Source organism: Rhinopithecus roxellana, chromosome 9, assembly GCF_007565055.1.
Source record: "Rhinopithecus roxellana isolate Shanxi Qingling chromosome 9, ASM756505v1, whole genome shotgun sequence".
Lineage (NCBI taxonomy): Eukaryota > Metazoa > Chordata > Mammalia > Primates > Cercopithecidae > Rhinopithecus > Rhinopithecus roxellana.
The window spans coordinates 54,400,587-54,419,024 of NC_044557.1; the positions used below are offsets into that span (position 1 = coordinate 54,400,587).

Below are 18,438 nucleotides of genomic sequence, written 5' to 3' on the forward strand. Positions count from 1 at the left end.
TGACAGCCCCTCTCTGGGGCTGGCCGAGGCCGAAGCCAGCTCCCTCTGCTCACGGGGAGATGTGGAGGAAGAGACGCGGGCTGGAGCTGGGGCTGTGCGCTACGGTGCGGGTTCCGGGTGGGCGCGGGCTCGGCGGGTCCCATACTCGGTGTGGCCAGCCGGCGCCTGCTGGGCCTGATCGGAGGCTAGGTCCCGTGCGTGGACCGCCCTAGCGTCTTCGCGGGGTCGTTGGCCACGATGGCAGGTCTCCCTCTCTTTCTTGCTTCCCCCCTTTTCCTCTTGGGACAAGCTCCCGCTGGGCTGTCGGAGTGCCCAGGCTAGGAGCTGCAAAGTCCCCGAGACACTGGCAGTGAGACATGAAGCCCGCTGGGCTTCTGGGACAGGTGGGGACTTGGAGAACTTTTCTGTCTAGCTGAAGGATTGTAAACAGCACCAATCAGCACTCTGTCAAAACGGACCAATCAGCTATCTGCAAAATGGACCAATCAGCAAAATGTGCGTGGGGCCAGGTGAGGGAATAAAAGCAGGCCACCCCACCATGAATCTTGCTGCTGCCCACTGTTTGGGTGGCTGCTGCTTTTATGAGCTGTAACACCGCAAAAGTCTGCCGCTTCACTCATGAAGCCAGCAAGACCACGGACCCACGGGGAGAGACGAACAACTCGAGACAGGAGGAACCAACAGCTCCCGACGCGCCACCTTTATGAACTGTAACACTCACCTAGAAGGTCTGCAGCTTCACTCCTGAAGTCAGTGAGACCACGAACCCACCAGAAGAAAGAAAGTCTGGACACATCTCAACATCTGAAGGAACAAACTCCAAACACACCATCTTTAAGAACTGTAACCCTTGTGGCGAGGGTCTGCAGCTTCATTCTTGAAGTTAAGGAGACCAAGAACCCACCAATTCTGGACACAGAAAGGAGAATAAACATGTCACTGTCTTGATTGTGAAGCCAAATTCATCCACTCATTCATGCTATAGAGCCCCTGTGTTAGGCCCTGGGCTAGATGCTGGTAACCCAGTAATAACTAAGACTTCGTCTCCATATCCAAGAAGCTTAAGGTCTAGAAATATTTGGCTTATTGGTTATTTTGAACTTGCCTTACCTCTGTCTCTTTGATTACAATAGATCAGTTAACAATTTCTCCCTCATTATGTCCAGCTGTGTTTTTAAATGATTCATTCTTGCCTGTATGTCTGCGCATACACACACACACACACACACACACACACACACACACACACACACACACATATATGTAATTTTTTCTGCTACTCCTATTATTTATTATAAACTAGGAGGGAAGCAGTGTCCACATAGTTATGAGAGAAAATAAGTCAGAAAAATTAACTTTCCTTCTTTATGTTTAACGATGGCTCTAGAAAAAAAAAATCCTGGAACCAAGGAAGTATATTATTTTAATATCCCTCTCTCCTTTTATACCTCTTTCTTATCACTTACTTCCTCTGTCTCCAGGTTGTAAGCGTGTCTGAGAATCACTTCCAGGCTTGATCCCTGATCCATGAAGTACACCATGCTCCAAAGTTTTTTATTCCTCCTTCCATCTTCTCCACTTCTGCATTAAAAACCTCCAATAAATTCAGTGCAAGTGAATTACCTGGTGTCAGGAAGTGTAATCAGATGGAACTCAAATGTATGAATGTTTTTGACTAATAATACTTTACCCTCCCTGTAGGTTTTCTGGTCTTTCAAAGAAGAGACTTATAAAGGTAATTTACTGTCCATCCATTAGAATTACAGGCAATGTAGAAAAATGAGGTTTTAAAATTCTAGGGATATGTGTACAATGGACCACCAAAAGAGCAGGAAAATTCCCTATTGGATTCTATCCCTGTTGTCAACATCCCTAACTGCCTCTTCATTCAGTTTGTCTTCTTCCATTCCTTAGAGACTGTTTGCAAGATTCTTTGCAAAATCCAGGGTTTTGTGGGATTTATTTTTCTTAAAGGAGGTGAGATGAAGTTACAAGAGAAATGTGTCTTCTGTATAGGTCAACTAACTTAATCATCCTTTTATTCCTTTTTATTTAAGAAGTATGTATTGAGTCTACTTTCTTGTCTTTTCCATACTTGGGATACAAGTAACCAGTACGGAAATTGGTTACTTGGCATACAGTAATACAAAGCCTCTGCCTTTGTAATACTCACTTTTGGGAGCATGCAATGTTCATAAAGCTACATGATCTGGCCAAAATTTGTCACTGCAGGAGTATGAAGTGCACGTGAGGGAAGAGTGGCTCACAGCAGGTGAGGTAATAAAAACAGTGTTCAAAGCTAAGACGTGCATGGTGCTTGCTATGTGCCAGGTGACGGTATGTCCTTTACATACAACTCACATATAATTATTTTATTCTCAAAAACTCTGGGAATTAGATACTATTGTTACCATCATCATTCCTGTTTTACAAATGAGGAAACTGAAACACAAAATAATGAGAGCCATAGAGCTGATTACTGATGAAGTTGGGCTGTGGACACAGGCATCTGGCTGCCAAATCTATATGCTTCACCACCACCCTATTGCTGGCATGAGATTGTTTTCTGTAAGTTGAATTTTAAAATCAGAAATTTTGGATACAATGCCATTAGGCTGAAACTAATCCTTTCAGATCCTCTAGGATTCTAAATGGGAAGTGTGGACTTGCTATACTTTTGTAAAATTATTGCAGTGATATTTAAAATTAAAACTTGAAACTAAAAACTGTCGCTTTCTGAAATGTTAGAAAAGCAGATTAATATGTAAAGTGGTAAAGAAAAGCAACTTTTTAAAATTTGTCCAGTTCTGTCATTAACTTACTGCATGTCTGAAGGTTAGATCACATGAACTCTCCAGATTTGAAATTCCTCATATGGTGATCATATAATTAATTGTCCAAATGGGGACACTTAGCAATGAAGGGGGTCCCTATTAATAATTACACTGGGACAATATTGCCAGGCAAACCACAGTAGATTGTTGTTCAACTTATGTATCAAAATGAGGCTATAAGAGCTGATCCCTAAATTCACTTCTAATTGCAGTGGGTGTGTTTGTGTTGGCCTGACCGACTGTTTATCCAATGTATTAGGATCATTTAGTAAGAGGCAGAAGGAAAACTCAGAGGTCTGACTTAACCCTGTTATGGTTAACAAGGACTGTGCCTAGATTAGGACATTTTTATTCTAGTAAATAAAGTAATAACAATAATAATTTATAAATTGATCACATTTATATTAAATTGAAATTGTGCAGGAGAAAACAAATGCAAGTTAATTCCAAGTAGGCTTAATGCCCAATCAGTACTACAAAAATACAAAAAAACGAAATGAATGCCCAAGAAAGGCTGCCAATTAGAAAGAAAGAATTAATTTAATTCATAACAGGTTTTAATTTTGAGTCCTCAAGACTGAACAGCTAACTTGGGTACCTCCAACCAGCATGACACTGAGAACAGTGTGACCTGATTTAAAGGAATTTTGAGTTTGTGCAAAGATCATTGGCAGGAGATCTTAGAGTCTTCATTCATGTATTCATTTAATGGATTGGCAAAAGCTTGTTATGTGCCAAACATTGCTATGGGCTGATGATACAACTAAGTAAAAACATAACCCTTGCCCTGGAGGAAATACCAATCTGATCTTGACACCACCATACACGTGCAGTGAGGCTTTGGATATATCATTTAACTTTTCTGAGTCTCAGTTTCCTTAAAGTAAAATGAGGGAATTAAAAATGCGTGGTCACTAAAAATGGTCATTTGGCTAGTTAAATTTTATGAAATCAGAAGTTCTGTCTGGATAAATGTTAACCTTTAGCTGGTTTCACTATGTTAGATAATAATGTTAAGGAAAATTTTGAAAATACAATAGGCATGCTACTGTTTGTCTCCATAATCATTGTGTTGAAAAAAAGAGATGTTTTCCTTTCACCCATAATTTTCCCTTTGTTCACTCTCTTCAGGCCACATTTTCCATGTGGTGTTTGGCAGCATGTGCTATGGTCTGAATGTGTCCCCCAAAAAGCAGGTGTTGGTAACTTAATCCTCAATGCAACACTGTTGGGAGAGAAGCCTAATGGGAGGTTTGGATCATGAGGGCTTGGCTCTCAAGAATGGATTAATGCTGATTATAAAGGTGGTTTGCCAGATTCCAGCCCCTCGATCTTGAACTTCCTAGCCTCCAGGACCAAGAGTAATCAATTTCTGTTCATTTGAAATTGCCTAGTCCAAGATATTCTGTTATAAGCATCACAAAATGGACTAAAACAGCCTGTAAGTATGCAGTTTCAGAATACATGATACCAGTGGTCTTCAAATGTAGATAGCTAGGCCTCACCTCCAGGGTTTCTGTTTTGGTAGGTCTGATGTGTCAGATTAAAATGACCAACTACCCCACGTTTCCTGGGACTATGAAGTTTTAGCACTAAAAGTCTTTTCTCTCTCCAACCCACCCCACCTTTTTTTGGATACAGAGTCTTACTCTACTGCCCAAGCTGAAGTGTAGTGATATGATCATGGCTCACTGCAAGCTTCAAACTTTTGGACTCAAGGGAAACTCTCAGCTTGGCCTCCCAAGTAGCTGGAACTACAGGTGCACACCACAATGCCTGACTATTTAAAAAAATTTTTTTTTGTAGAAATGGGGGTCTTGCTATGTTGCTCAGGCTGGTGCTGAACTCCTAGGCTCAAGCAATCCTCCTGCCTTGGCCTCCCAAAGTGCTGGGATTATATATGTGTGCCACCTTGCCCAGCTCTTTTATCTCAAGAAACTCTTCAGTCTCAGGTAAGACAGACTAGTTGTTCACCCTAGGTAGAGCGTAAGAATTCGTATTTTTAACAAGTTCCCAAATGATACATATACAGATGATCCAGGGGCCACATATTGAGAACTATTGCTCTATAGCTATGGTTTTCATCCTTGGCTGTCCATTAGAATTATTTGAGGAGTGTAAAAACGATATTTATTCTTATCTAACTGATCTCAGTTACAGCCAGGTAATTGCCCTTGTTAAAAGCTTCTCAGGTGATCGTAGAATACAGTCAAACTTAAGAACCACTGCTCTAGATCCATGAAGCTAATCACTGAACACTTTGACTCTGTCCTGTTAACCTCCTGTAATTGCATTGTCTTGCCATCTTTACTGCCCCTGCTGTGATTCAAGACATCATTTCCTGCTTGCATGGTTGCACTAATCACATGACTGACTTCCCTCCCTTCAAGTTTCTCACACCATCTCTACTTCACGCTTTCTGCAACTGCTGGAGGAATCTTACTAACATTAAAACTTGATTATATTACTCCCTTGCTGAGGATCTGATGGACTTTCTTGTATTAATGTAATTCATGTTATCTGCTCTAAAATGTAATTGCCAAATCTCAGCTACTTACCACAACAAAGGTTTATTTCTTTGGCATGCCATAGTCCAATGGCTGTTCTCCTGAACAATTCTTCTTCCAGAACTGTGGTGACAGCAATTCTCCCATTTTGTAGCTTCATGATCCCTAGGGCTTCCTCGGAGTCCTCCCTTGCGTCACTTCCATTTAGTTAACTGAGAGGGGGATGGACAGAATGTGGAGCATGACACAGGATATTTAGAGGCTGGGCCCTGAGGTCGTATACATCACTTCTGCATATATTCCGTTGGCCAGAATAAAAACCTTGTAGCCCCAGCTACATGCTAGGTGATCTGGAGAATGTCTTGTTGTGTTCCTAGAATGAAAATGAAATAGCACAGTGACTATAAAGTATTATCTCTGTTGCAACTTTTATCAGAGTAATACAAACTCAAACACTTTGTGGGTAATTTATTGGGTTGTATTATATTCATTAAAATTACTCCTCATTGCCTTCAGTATAAAGTTCAAAGTCCTGTGCTTGACCTGCAGTGATCTTAAGATTCTGTTCCTGACTCACTTTTCAGTGTCAGCTTTTGATACTTTTCACAGGCATTCCCTGTCCGTATTCCCAAAATGTCCCATGCCGTCATGCCAATTTGAGGGTCTGAAAAATCTTTCCCCATTTCTTCACTTAACTCTTTCCTCCTAGCTTCTCAGAGCTCAGTTCAAGAGCCAACTCAGAAAGCATTTTCTGAATCTCCATCACCTTCTGCTTCCCAATTTGAAATTGTTGCTCCTATTCTCCATTCTAATAGCCCCTGGCATTCCACACTCATAGACCTCATTCCATTTATATCTTTGACATGGTCCAGAACATCTTAATTGTGAGCATCTTGTGGGTGAAAAAAGTGCTTTTTCTCATTGTGCTTAATACTGCATGACACCTGGCATGTAGCAGACCTTGAATAAATGCTTGTTTGGATAAATGAATGACTGTTTAAAGACAATTTTTAAAAACCCTGATATCATACTACAGAGTAGTCGAGATAGTTTCCATTGCAATTTGATAAGTGTAAGCAGACACTTCAGACACTTGTGTGTGTTGAACTATTGAATATCCCTTTCATATTTCAAATGGGGCACTGTATTAAACATTTATTCACCATTAAACACAGCCTTTCTTGGATTGATTTCTCAGTTTGCATATCAAATTGTTATGCAGATTCCATCAGAATAGGATCCAGAAGAAGTGTTTTAATAAGAGCTGAGATTTTTAAACTGAAAAATATATTCAGAGTATGGGCTATTTAATGAATAAAGACCTGGATTTTATACCACGCTGGAGGTCTTAGCCAGATATAGCATAAAAACATATGACTGAGGTCCAAAGGACACATAAATAAGTGGGTAAGGACAGAGGGGCAGGGCAAGATAGCAGAATAGAGGCCTCCACCAGTTGTACCCCCAATAAGGAAACCAACTTAACAACTATCTATGCCAAAAAAAGCACTTTCATAAGAACCAAAAATCAGGTGAGCACCCACAGTACCTGGTTTTAGCTTCATATCACTGAAAGAAGCACTAAAGAGATAGGAAAAACAATCTTGAATTACCAATGCCACCCCTTGTGGGAATGAGGTGCAGAGAGCATTTTGCCATGCTGGGGAGAGGAAAACACAGCATAGATGAGTCATTGAACTCATTGTTGCCCTATTATAACAGAAAACAAAACAACCAAACTCAGCTGACGCTCACCCATGGAGGGAGCATTTAAACCATCCCTAGCCAGAGGGGAATCACTGATCCCAGTGGTCCAAACGTCAGTTCCTACAAACCTCACTACAGTGAGCTAAAGTACTCTGGAGTCCTACCTAAGCTAGAAAGACAATCTAGGTGACATGGACAGGAAATCCTAGGTAAGTCCTAATGTTAAACTGGGCCCAGAGACAATAAACTGGGTGGCATGCAACATACACAGATACCAGAGGGGTGGCTAAGGGAGTGCTGGCATTACCACTCCCCTAACCCCAAACTGCACAGCTAATAGCTTTAAAAGAGACCTCTTCCCTCTGCTTGAGGAGAGGAGAGAAAAGAGTGGGGGAAGACTTTGTCTTGCATCGTGGATACCAGCTCAGACACAGCTCAGAGTGAACTATTACTTTGGGAGGGTGAGACAGGCAGATCACTTGAGATCAGGAGTTTGAGACTAGCCTGGCCAACATGGTGAAGCCCCATCTCTACTAAAAATACAAAAATTAGCATAGCGTGATGGTGCACACCTGTAATCCCAGCTACTTGAGAGGCTGAGGCAGGAGAATTCCTTGAACCTGGGAGGCAGATGTTGTAGTGAACCAAGATGGCACCATTGACTCCAACCTGGGTAACAGAGTAAGACTCTGTCTCAAAAATAAACAAACAAACAAATAAATAAGTAAAGAACTTTATGGTATGTGAACTGTGTCTCAATAAATCTGGTTTTTCTTTTCTTTTTTTTTTTTGAGACGGAGTCTCACTCTGTCACCCAGGCTGGAGTGCAGTGACGCGATCTCCGCTCACTGCAAGCTCCACCGCCTCCCGGGTTAACGCCATTCTCCTGCCTCAGCCTCCCTAGAAGCTGAGACTACAGGCGCCTGCCACCACACCTGGCTAATTTTTTTGTATTTTCAGTAGAGACGGGGTTTCACCATGTTCACCAGGATGGTCTCAATCTCCTGACCTCGTGATCCACCTGCCTCGACCTCCCAAAGTGCTGGGATTACAGGTGTGAGCCACCACGCCTGGCCAATAAATCTGTTTTTATTATATATATATATGGAAAGTCGCTGAAGACAAATCTCAACTTTCATTGTTTTTTCCCTTGAACAGCCCTTGGGATTATATATTAATAGTTATAAATGCAGTGGCCTGATGGCCTTAATGAGGGCTCAGCTAGCTCCACTAACTAGTCAATGACCCAGTAGCAGCAGCAGACAAAGTTGTCACCTTCCAATGGAAATCACCTTTATTTTCCTTAGCATTGATCTGTTGTACACCATCCTGTAAGTATATACTGGATAATTATCTTCCCTTGTTTGCATTTTTAGCATGAGAGATGGTCAGAGCTTATATCAGAAAGATAATTCCAAGGTTCCTTCCCATTTTCATCTACCATCTTCTGGGATATAGTTGGCATGGAAAGATGGCAATGTATATGTGACTATATAAAAATATATTTCTGGAGTATTTCCATTTGCCTTTCTATATCCATTCTTTACTCCTCTCAACTCTGGGAGCTGACCTTTACTGACTGTGTCTACAAATTCCCTTACCTTTTCTTTTCTTTTTTTTTTTTTTTTTTGAGACAGAGTCTCGCTCTATCGCCCAGGCTGGAGTGCAGTGGCCGGATCTCAGCTCACTGCAAGCTCCGCCTCCCGGGTTTACGCCATTCTCCTGCCTCAGCCTCCCGAGTAGCTGGGACTACAGGCGCCCGCCACCTCGCCCGGCTAGTTTTTTGTATTTTTTAGTAGAGACGGGGTTTCACGGTGTTAGCCAGGATGGTCTCGATCTCCTGACCTCGTGATCCGCCCGTCTCGGCCTCCCAAAGTGCTGGGATTACAGGCTTGAGCCACCGCACCCGGCCCTCCCTTACCTTTTCTGACTAGGTTTGTTCATAGGCTGCATGAACAGTGAATCAGAGGTTGGAGAAAAGGTTCTGTACAATTATCCAACTGGCTCCCTCCCTGTGGGTTACAATAGGTAAGATGCCCATCTACAGAAGTCCACAGGTCCAGTAGGTTGACCTCTAGGATGCTGGAAGTTACCTCCAGTTACTCAGCAAGGTTGTGTTAATTGCTCCTTCTGGATTGGTGTTGGTTCCGTGCAATTGCTAGTCCCATAGTGTTTTATTACTTCTCATCGGTTTCCCTTAATCCAGTAAATAGTCTCTTAAGCATTGGAAATGCCTCTTTACTGAAGTTTCCAGCTGGAGAATGCCCTTTCTTTCCTACAGGGCTCTGACTGATACAGTAACTGTCTGACTAGCAACAGATAGTTGATATTTAGCAGCCAGTTGAAAGGTTGCAAATAGACTGTGTGCTTAATCTCCTTTCATAAACTACAAATGCTTAAAAAGTTACTTATGACCAATGCAAAAGTGTCATATATTTAATACTATTTGGAAGACATTTCCAGGTGCATAATGCCAATCCACAATTCAATCCCTCCTGGCAAACAATGTTATAAATAAGAGGGAGAGAGTTTAAATTAGTGCTCTCTAGATTCAGAGTTAGGGGTTAGGAGCACTACACATCGAATTGAAATCTCCAGTTCCATAAAAAGTGCCAAACGTTCTCTTAATGTAACTTTTGGAATACTATTGACTGAGTGAAATTTTGATGTCTCAGAAGTTGAACATTCACATGGCCATCCTAAGTGCCCTGTCTGACATGTCTCTGCTTAGTCAACATGTCTGCATTTAATTACCACCATAAGTAAATTTACCTCCAGCCCTACTTGCACTACATGGATATATGTTTTAAAAATCATTTTGCTTATTAATGCATATTAATACATAGTCTTAAGGTGCACATATTGCAAAATAAAATAAGCTATGGGTGACATGACAACTCTCCCACTTACTAGCTGTCTCACAAAGTTAGTCTCTCTAAACCTCAGTGTTCTGAAATTAAAGAGGATGGTAACAATTTTTACATCATGGATTCTCGTAAGATACAAACGAATTAGTAAATCTAAGTGTTTAGCACAGTAACTCATAAAAAGCACTAAGTGAATGGTGACTATCCTGTTATGTGTCTCTCTTTTCCTCGTGATAAACTGTTATGTAACAATTTATTACATAACAGAGCATGGTACATTTTCTTCTGTGGCCAGCAGCTTCCAGGCTACCATATCTCTTCCCACAGTCACTGTATTTATTTCTGGGAATGGCATTCCAGCTGAGAGTTCAGAAACTGTAGAATAGGAAGCAACTTTAGACATGATGTAGTCCAACCTGCTCAATTTAATGATGAGAAATCCAGGACCCAGATGAGTGAAATAGCCTATGGGCTTACTGATGCAGCAGCCACGCAGGAGCTAGCAGCAGCACTTCCATTTCCCATGCAGTTGCCCTGTTCACCACACAGTGGAGATGCCTGCAGAAATGGTTTCTGAGAGCATAGCTTCTGCCCTGAGTCCCAAATCTCTCTTTGGATCACACTGCTTGGTTTTTCATGCCTATGGCCCAGTGAAGTTTCCAATCCTGTTCTCACCACCACCACCACCACCACCACAACCCACGAACTCAAACTGGACATGATAACATTACAAGACAGGTGCTAAGAGCTCTGCTTACAACTCTCCAAGATGCAAGCTCAAGTCAGAGCTCCTAATTTAGGCATAAATTAACTGGAAGACATTTTGAAATAAATGATTTTCTCCTGCCTTCAGGGCAAAGAAATCAGATGCATGAAGGGTAAAGACCCTGGTCAAAATCACCAGACACAAAAGGCCACATATTATATGATTCGCTTTATATGGAATATCCAGAATAAGTAAATCTAGAGACATGGAAAATAGAGTAGTGATTGTTAGGGCTGGAGGAAGGGTAAATGGGCACTGATTTTGCGTTTGGAGTGAGGAAAATGTGGAACTAGATAAAGGTGATGGTTATGTATATAAAGGTACGGAATGCCTCTGAATTGTATACTTTAAAATTATTAATTTTATGTTATGTGAAGTTGATTTCAATTTTTAAAAATCACATTAATACAATTATATTATTGCTTGCCAATGATATACAATGTCAGACAATCACCTAGTCTGAGAATTCTTATACACTGATTACTTTTGTCTTCTCTTCTAGTCTGTGCCCACTTAAACAATTTTATTTTTACAAAGCCGTGCTCAAAAATCTTTGCAGCTTTGCTGAAAGTTTCTTCAAGGAGCCAATTTTTTTCTGTCTGTAAATGATTCCTTCAAGATATCAAGTGTTTCATTCAACTGATATATTGAGGAGAGATGTTGATCCATAATTTTCTTTTCTTGCCATGTCCCTCTCTGGTTTAGTTATCACGATTATGCTGGTTTAGTAAAATAAGGTGGGGATTCCTTTTTCTCTATTTTCTGAAAGAGTTTATAGAAGACTTATATTACTTTTTTCTACTATATTTTGTAGAATATACCAGTGCAGCAATTTGGACCTGGAATTTTCTTTCTTGGAAAAGTTTTTATTATTAATTCAACCTATTTAATAAATGCAGATATTCTGTTAAATAGATCAGCATTTGCTTTTACTTCTTTTCTCAGTTTTACAAACATAACTTTGTTAGCATTCTTATTCATTTTGAAAAATTTTAATAATTTTCTTATTATTTCTTCTTGATTCATGGATTATTTATAAACATGCTATTTAATTTCTAATTACTTTAGGATTTTTTCAGGATTTTTTTTTGCTATTGATTTCTATTTTAACTGTGCTGTGGTCAAAAAATAAACTTGTATTATTACAATCTTATATAAGCTAGATAATACTATCAAAATCAGGAAGGTAATACTGACATGTTGCTACTATTGAATACTCAGGGCCAATTTTCAACTGTTCCAGTAATACCTTTACAGAATGAGGACTCAGTTGAGAAACAATCATTACATTATTTTTGATCATTTTTTTAAGTCTGCTTCAGTCTGGAAAAGTTTCTCAAAATTCCCTTGGTTTTCATGAGCTTGACACTTTTGGCATTTGCAGGCCAATTATTTTGTAGAATGTCCCCTGGTTTGGACCCCTCTGATGCTTGTTCCTCATTACATATGGGTGCTATGTCTTTGGCAGGAGTATCAGAGCTAGTGCTGTGCTCTTGTTGCTTCCTATCAGAGAGTGCACAAGATCATTTTTTTCCTTCTCCCATGATGTTCATTTTGATGACTTGTTTAGGACCCTGTCTGCCAGGTGACATTACTCTTTCCAATTTGTAATTAATATGTATTTGTGAGAAGTTACTTTGAAACTATATAAAAATGCTATTCTTCACCAAACTTTTTATTGATTCATTAATTGATTTACATGCTTATGGTCTCATGGTTTCTTATTTAATTCAATGAGTTAGAATCTACTACTGACTACATTTATTTTCACAGTCAAATTATCCCTGCTCAGACCAATAAGAGCTTTTGCAGTTTTTGACAGGTTCTGTCTTTCTCTCTCTTTCTCTCTCTCTCTCTTTTATTGTCATTGAGCTTATGCATTCTTTGACATTTTATTACTTTTCGGCACAACAAGATATCTCAGGCTTGTGTCGTACTTTTCCTGATTCAGCCCCAAAATTGACCATTCTTTTAGGAAGCCCTAGTTCCTTTTAGAGGAAAATGGTAGTTGGACGACAAGATTTAGGCTCTAGTTCTGCTAATCAGTATTGGATGATTGCTGCTCCCAATCCCACTCAGTAGATAAGACTGGAAAATATATATACAAACACATATTTACATCTACATTTATTTCTATATTTATTATAAACCATGAGCTCACATTAAAACCTTAATTCCAATCCAGCACTCTAGAATTCATCCCAGATTTTCCACTTTCTGAACGTCCCATCAGCTTAGTGAGATCTCCATGATCTGCTTGGACCCTATCGCTTTGGTCCAAAAACTGCTTCCAGACAAAAGAGTAGAATGATTGTTGACTCACTTAGGTAGGTGTTTCTTCTTTCTTAGGGATCATGGTCCTGTGTGGCCTATGTCTAATGTCTGAAAGGGTTGCTTTATGTACCTGATGTGGTTTCATTTTAGTTTACAGCAGGAGGGTGGATTCACAATCACATACTCCCTCATTGCTGGATAGGAAACAATATCGCATTAAATGTTCACAGCACTCATGTTAATATATCAAACACAGCTCACACAGACTGTTACAACAATCCAGGCAATAAGTCTATGACATCTGTAGTTGACAAAACACAGAGGAAGAGATCTGAAGACAGCCACACCCGTGTCGTTACTTTTTTCTACTGTGTGACCTTAGGCAATATACACAGCACATTTGGTCTCAACTTCTTCATCTCTAAAGTGGGGGGATTGGGAGAAGACTAAAGGATATAATGTACATGAATCACCACTGGAGAACAATACACAGAGGTATTCAATATGGGGAAGTTTATTCCTCAAATACTTCTGACATTTATTAAAATTTATTTTGAAAGAATAAAGTTTTTTCAAAAAAATATACTGAAATTCCTCCACAAACATTTTTCTCACGACTTTTATAACTTCAAATTTTCACTCTATTAAAAAAAAATTATTTTATAAATTGAACATCAGCATTTATCTTGTCAACCACCACTGAAAAGTCAGAGTATCTGGGGGTAGAACATGTTAGCTTTTTTTTTTTTTTTTTTTTTTTTTTTTTTTTTTTTTTTTTTTTTTGAGACGGAGTCTCGCTCTATCACCCAGGCTGGAGTGCAGTGGCCGGATCTCAGCTCACTGCAAGCTCCGCCTCCCAGGTTTATGCCATTCTCCTGCCTCAGCCTCCCGAGTAGCTGGGACTATAGGCGCCCGCCACCTCGCCCGGCTAGTTTTTTGTATTTTTTAGTAGAGACGGGGTTTCACGGTGTTAGCCAGGATGGTCTCGATCTCCTGCCCTCGTGATCCACCCGTCTCGGCCTCCCAAAGTGCTGGGATTACAGGCTTGAGCCACCGCGCCCGGCCTACATGTTAGCTTTTAAATGGTGTGCAGATACAGCTTGGTTCAACTTTGAATAGAAAGTTAAAATACTTCAATCACCCAAATCTGCAAGATACATTAAATGGTGTGCAGATACAGCTTGGTTCAACTTTGAATAGAAAGTTAAAATACTTCAATCACCCAAATCTGCAAGATACATTCAAAAGTCAGGCACTAGCCAGGTGTGGTAGCTCATGCCTGTAATCCCAGCACTTTGGGAGGCTGAGTCAGGTGGATCGCTTGAGGTCAGGAGTTTGAGACCAGCCTGGCCAACATGATGAAACCCTGTCTCTACTAAAAATACAAAAATTAGCCAGATGTGGTGGTGCCCATCTGTAATCCCAGCTACTCGAGAGGCTGAGGCAGGACAACCTGCGAAGTGGATGTTGCAGTGAGCTGAGATCGCACCACTACACTCCAGCCTGGGCAACTCCATCTCAAAGAAAAGAAAAGTCAGGCAGGATGTCTTTTACCAAGTGAGCACTAAGCATTCACTGCATTTGTTTTTGGTACTTGTGTTTGATACAGCTGGTTACTTGTTACTATTCTTCACAGCTGAACTTTGAAAAGATGTTGAGTATATAGCATTTCCAACTTTGGAAATTGTTTTCCCACCTCTCTGGAAATAAAGTCCTTTATATAAAAATTTTAATAGGCTTGTATGTAAAACAGTAAGTTTTGTTATGCAATACCCATTGTATGTGTGGATATGTATGGGTGTGTGTGTGTGTGTGTGTGTATATATATATATATATATATATATATATATATATATATATGTTCAGTATATGCATACACATATATATATATATGTAACTTTTTCCAGGATTTTTTTTTAGTACTTAAGGCTTCTCCTCCTCCTTCTCTTCCTCCTTCACCCAGGCCTTTATTTTTCCCTCCTTTCTCCCTCCTTCCATTGCCTTCCCTCCTTCCTTCTCTCCTTTCTTTCTTCTTTGCTTCCTCCACATATATTCATTAAGCTCCTTTTATGTGCCAAGGTTATTAGGTACTTGATGTACACGATAAATTAGAAACCACTCCTGAGCCCAAAGTGTCAGGGGTAATGACAAAATATGTAAAGTTGGAGCACAGATCAAGGGCAGCCAACCCAATTCGTGGAATCAGGTGAGGCTCTTCAAAAAATGTAAGCCCTGATGTAAATCCTTCCTCTGCCCCATCTACTTTTTTTCACTTCTGGAAAACTCCTAGCCATTATTACTTTGAACATTGCCTATACCCTGTTCTCCTACCATTCACCTTTGGCACTTCTACTAATGCTTATGTTTAACTTTTTAATTAATTTATTCATCTTATAACTTTTTTCATATTTCCTATTTCTTTTTTCCACTATTTTGCGTTCTGAATGAGTTCCTCAAATCTAGTTTCTAATTCACAAATGCTTTCTTCAGCTGGGTCTAGCCTACCATTTATCTATTAATTAGTTTAAGTTTCAATGATCATACTTCAACTATCGTATTTCTGCTTTTAGAACTATTATGTTCTTAATAAATCCAATTGTGCTTTTCCCCAATATCCTGAATGTATTTCATACATCCCATTTATTTATCTATATCTTTGATTACTTAAAATATTTATTTGAAAAATTCCTTTCATATAATTCAACAGTCTGTCCATTCTGCACGTGAATGGTCACAGCTGTTTTGTGTTTTGAACCTCTGTTGGTGGTGAATTTTTTTTTTTTTTTTTTGAACTCTGAACTTTTTATTGGCCTCCTGCTCCCCAAAGGGTACCCTGCTTTTGCTGGCTTAATGCCTCAGAACTTTGGTGTCGTTGGTCTCAGATACCACTTTGCCATCCACTATCCGGCGGGTGGTGGTCTTTTGGATGGTTTGCATGGAGTTGCTGCTGTCCAAGGCATCACCAAGATTGAATTCCTCGCCATCTTCCAGCAGGCGGCGGTAGGTGGCAATCTCAGCTTCCAGCTTGACCTTGATGTTCAGCAGGGCCTCATACTCCTGGGCCTGTCGCTGTCCCTCTGCCCGGGTCTGTGCCAGCTCTGACTCCAGGTGCAGCAGGATCCCATTGAGCTGCTCCATCTGTAGGGCGTAGCGGGCCTCCACCTCCCTCAGGCTGTTCTCCAAGCTGGCCTTCAGATTTCTCATGGAGTCCAGGTCGATCTCCAAGGACTGGACTGTACTGTACGTCTCAGCTCTGTGAGCGTCGTCTCAGTAGCTCCAACCTCGGCGGACTGTGTGGTGACCACTGTGGTGCTCTCCTCAATCTGCTGAGACCAGTACTTGTCTAACTCCTCTCGGTTCTTCCGAGCCAGCTCGTCATATTGGGCCCGGATGTCTGCCATGATCTTGGCGAGGTCCTGAGATTTGGGGGCATCTACCTCCACGGTCAACCCAGAGCTGGCAATCTGGGCTTGTAGGCCTTTTGCTTCCTCTTCGTGGTTCTTCTTCATGAAGAGCAGCTCCTCCTTGAGAGCCTCGATCTCTGTCTCCAGCTGCAGTCGAGTGACACTGGTGTCATCAATGACCTTGCGGAGCCCATGGATGTCATTCTCCACAGACTGGCGCATGGCCAGCTCTGTCTCATACTTGACTCTAAAGTCATCAGCAGCAAGACGGGCATTGTCAATCTGCAGAACGATGCGGGCATTGTCCACAGTATTTGCGAAGATCTGAGCCCTCAGGTCCTCGATGATCTTGAAGTAATGGCTCCAGTCTCTGACCTGGGGTCCCTTCTTCTCCAAGTGCTCCCGGGTTTTGCTCTCCAGCCTCCGGTTCTCGGTCTCCAGGCTCCTCACTCTGTCCAGGTAAGAGGCCAGGCGGTCGTTCAGGCTTTGCATGGTCTCCTTCTCGTTCTGGATGCCTCCCATTCCTGCCAGACCCCCAGCCATCCCTGAGGCCAGGCTCCCGGACCCCATGCCGCCCCGGAAGCTGGTGGAGCGGGACACGGAGATCCGGGAACCAGAGCCCCCGGCGCCTGCATAGACACTGGCCGCGCTGCTGACCGGCCGGGCGCCGTAGCTGGGCGCCTGGACAGAGCCCAGGGACCGGTAGTTGGTAGAGAAGGTGGAGCGAGTGGTGAAGCTCATGCTGTATGGGAGGAAGGCGAGACGACAGGACTCAGGCTTTGCCGACGAACTGGTGGTGAATTTTTTAATATTATTTGACTGAGCTCATTTCTAGCAGAAGTTATGGAAATGCTTCCTATGCTTGCAAAATTTGGTGAGTTTTATTGGTTCCATGCTAGTTTCAACATTGGCTTCTCAGCCAAGTCCCTGCCCTGGAAAGTAGTGTGTATCCATGCCCCACCCACAGTCTTAGGTCCTCTGCCTGTTTATCACAGTTCAGTACAGTGATCTGGCATCCAACTGTGCCCAAGAATTGCTACTAATGAATACAGTTAATTTACTCATAATTCATGAACTGCATAGTTCCTTGAAAGCTCCACTATTTAGGGAGTCCAATGCCAACTTCCTAACACCTTGTAGGTGTTGGGAGACCAGCCTATAACATATACCACCAAGGACTACTTGGCATCCATTTTCATTCATCAAAAATGGCTTTGAGTTTTCTCTTTGCATCAGACTCCTAATTTGTTCCTGTTCTTTCATTTGAACTTATCTAAGATGTAATATTTTAACATCTATTTTGTCCAGTGTTTCTCTGCGTATAGACCTAGGCAGGGCAGAGGAATGGAGTGGCAGTTTCCGTATCTGCTCAGCCCACAATGTTGCCTCTATAATTATGAAGCAGAGTCTTAAAGGTTGAGAAGGATGTGCATATACTGTGCTAACTCCACATTCACTCCAACTATAAGGATTTTACCCCTTATGGAATTCCCGTGAACTGTGTCAGTTTTTGTTCACTTAATGAAAAACTTCCTTGAATTCATGTAACTTTACTTATCCATACTCTATATTCACCCACATTGGTTTTTCCTCAGGAAATGATGACTGGATACAAGAGAAATAGGATTTTGAATGGATGCTGGGCTTAATTCCCAGGTCATGGGATGATCTGTGCAGCAATCCACCATGGCACACATTTACCCATGTAACAAACTGCACATGTAACCGTGACCTTAAAATTAAAGTTGAAGAAAAAAGATTTACACCTAAGTTTAAGGAGAGAGAGAAAAAAACAAAAAACAAAACACAAGGATTTTGTACCTTAACAAAATGTGTGATCTGAACGTGGAGGGGCATACCTAGAGTTAGCAACCTGCAATATCTCCACTGTGCTGGACTGTCAAGAGAAGGATGTTGTCAAGAGGTGCATGAGTTGCAAATGGATTCCAGGCAATGGTGCCCTAACACCTCTCTCACCCTCTCTGTTAGCTTCCTCTCATTTTTTTCATTTAGTAATCATTCCCTAATCACTGTATATGGGATTATACATTGTTCATCTATATACTGTGTTATGGGATG

The 18,438-nt window shown here is 41.2% G+C and overlaps 1 pseudogene across 1 annotated transcript; it reads right to left on the reverse strand.

The window, feature by feature from the left end:
• Positions 1–15,726: 15,726 nt before the first annotated feature.
• Positions 15,727–17,142, reverse strand: LOC104654654 (annotated as a pseudogene). The gene has a single exon (XR_004059222.1). The product of XR_004059222.1 is annotated as a keratin, type I cytoskeletal 18 pseudogene (transcript).
• Positions 17,143–18,438: the final 1,296 nt, after the last annotated feature.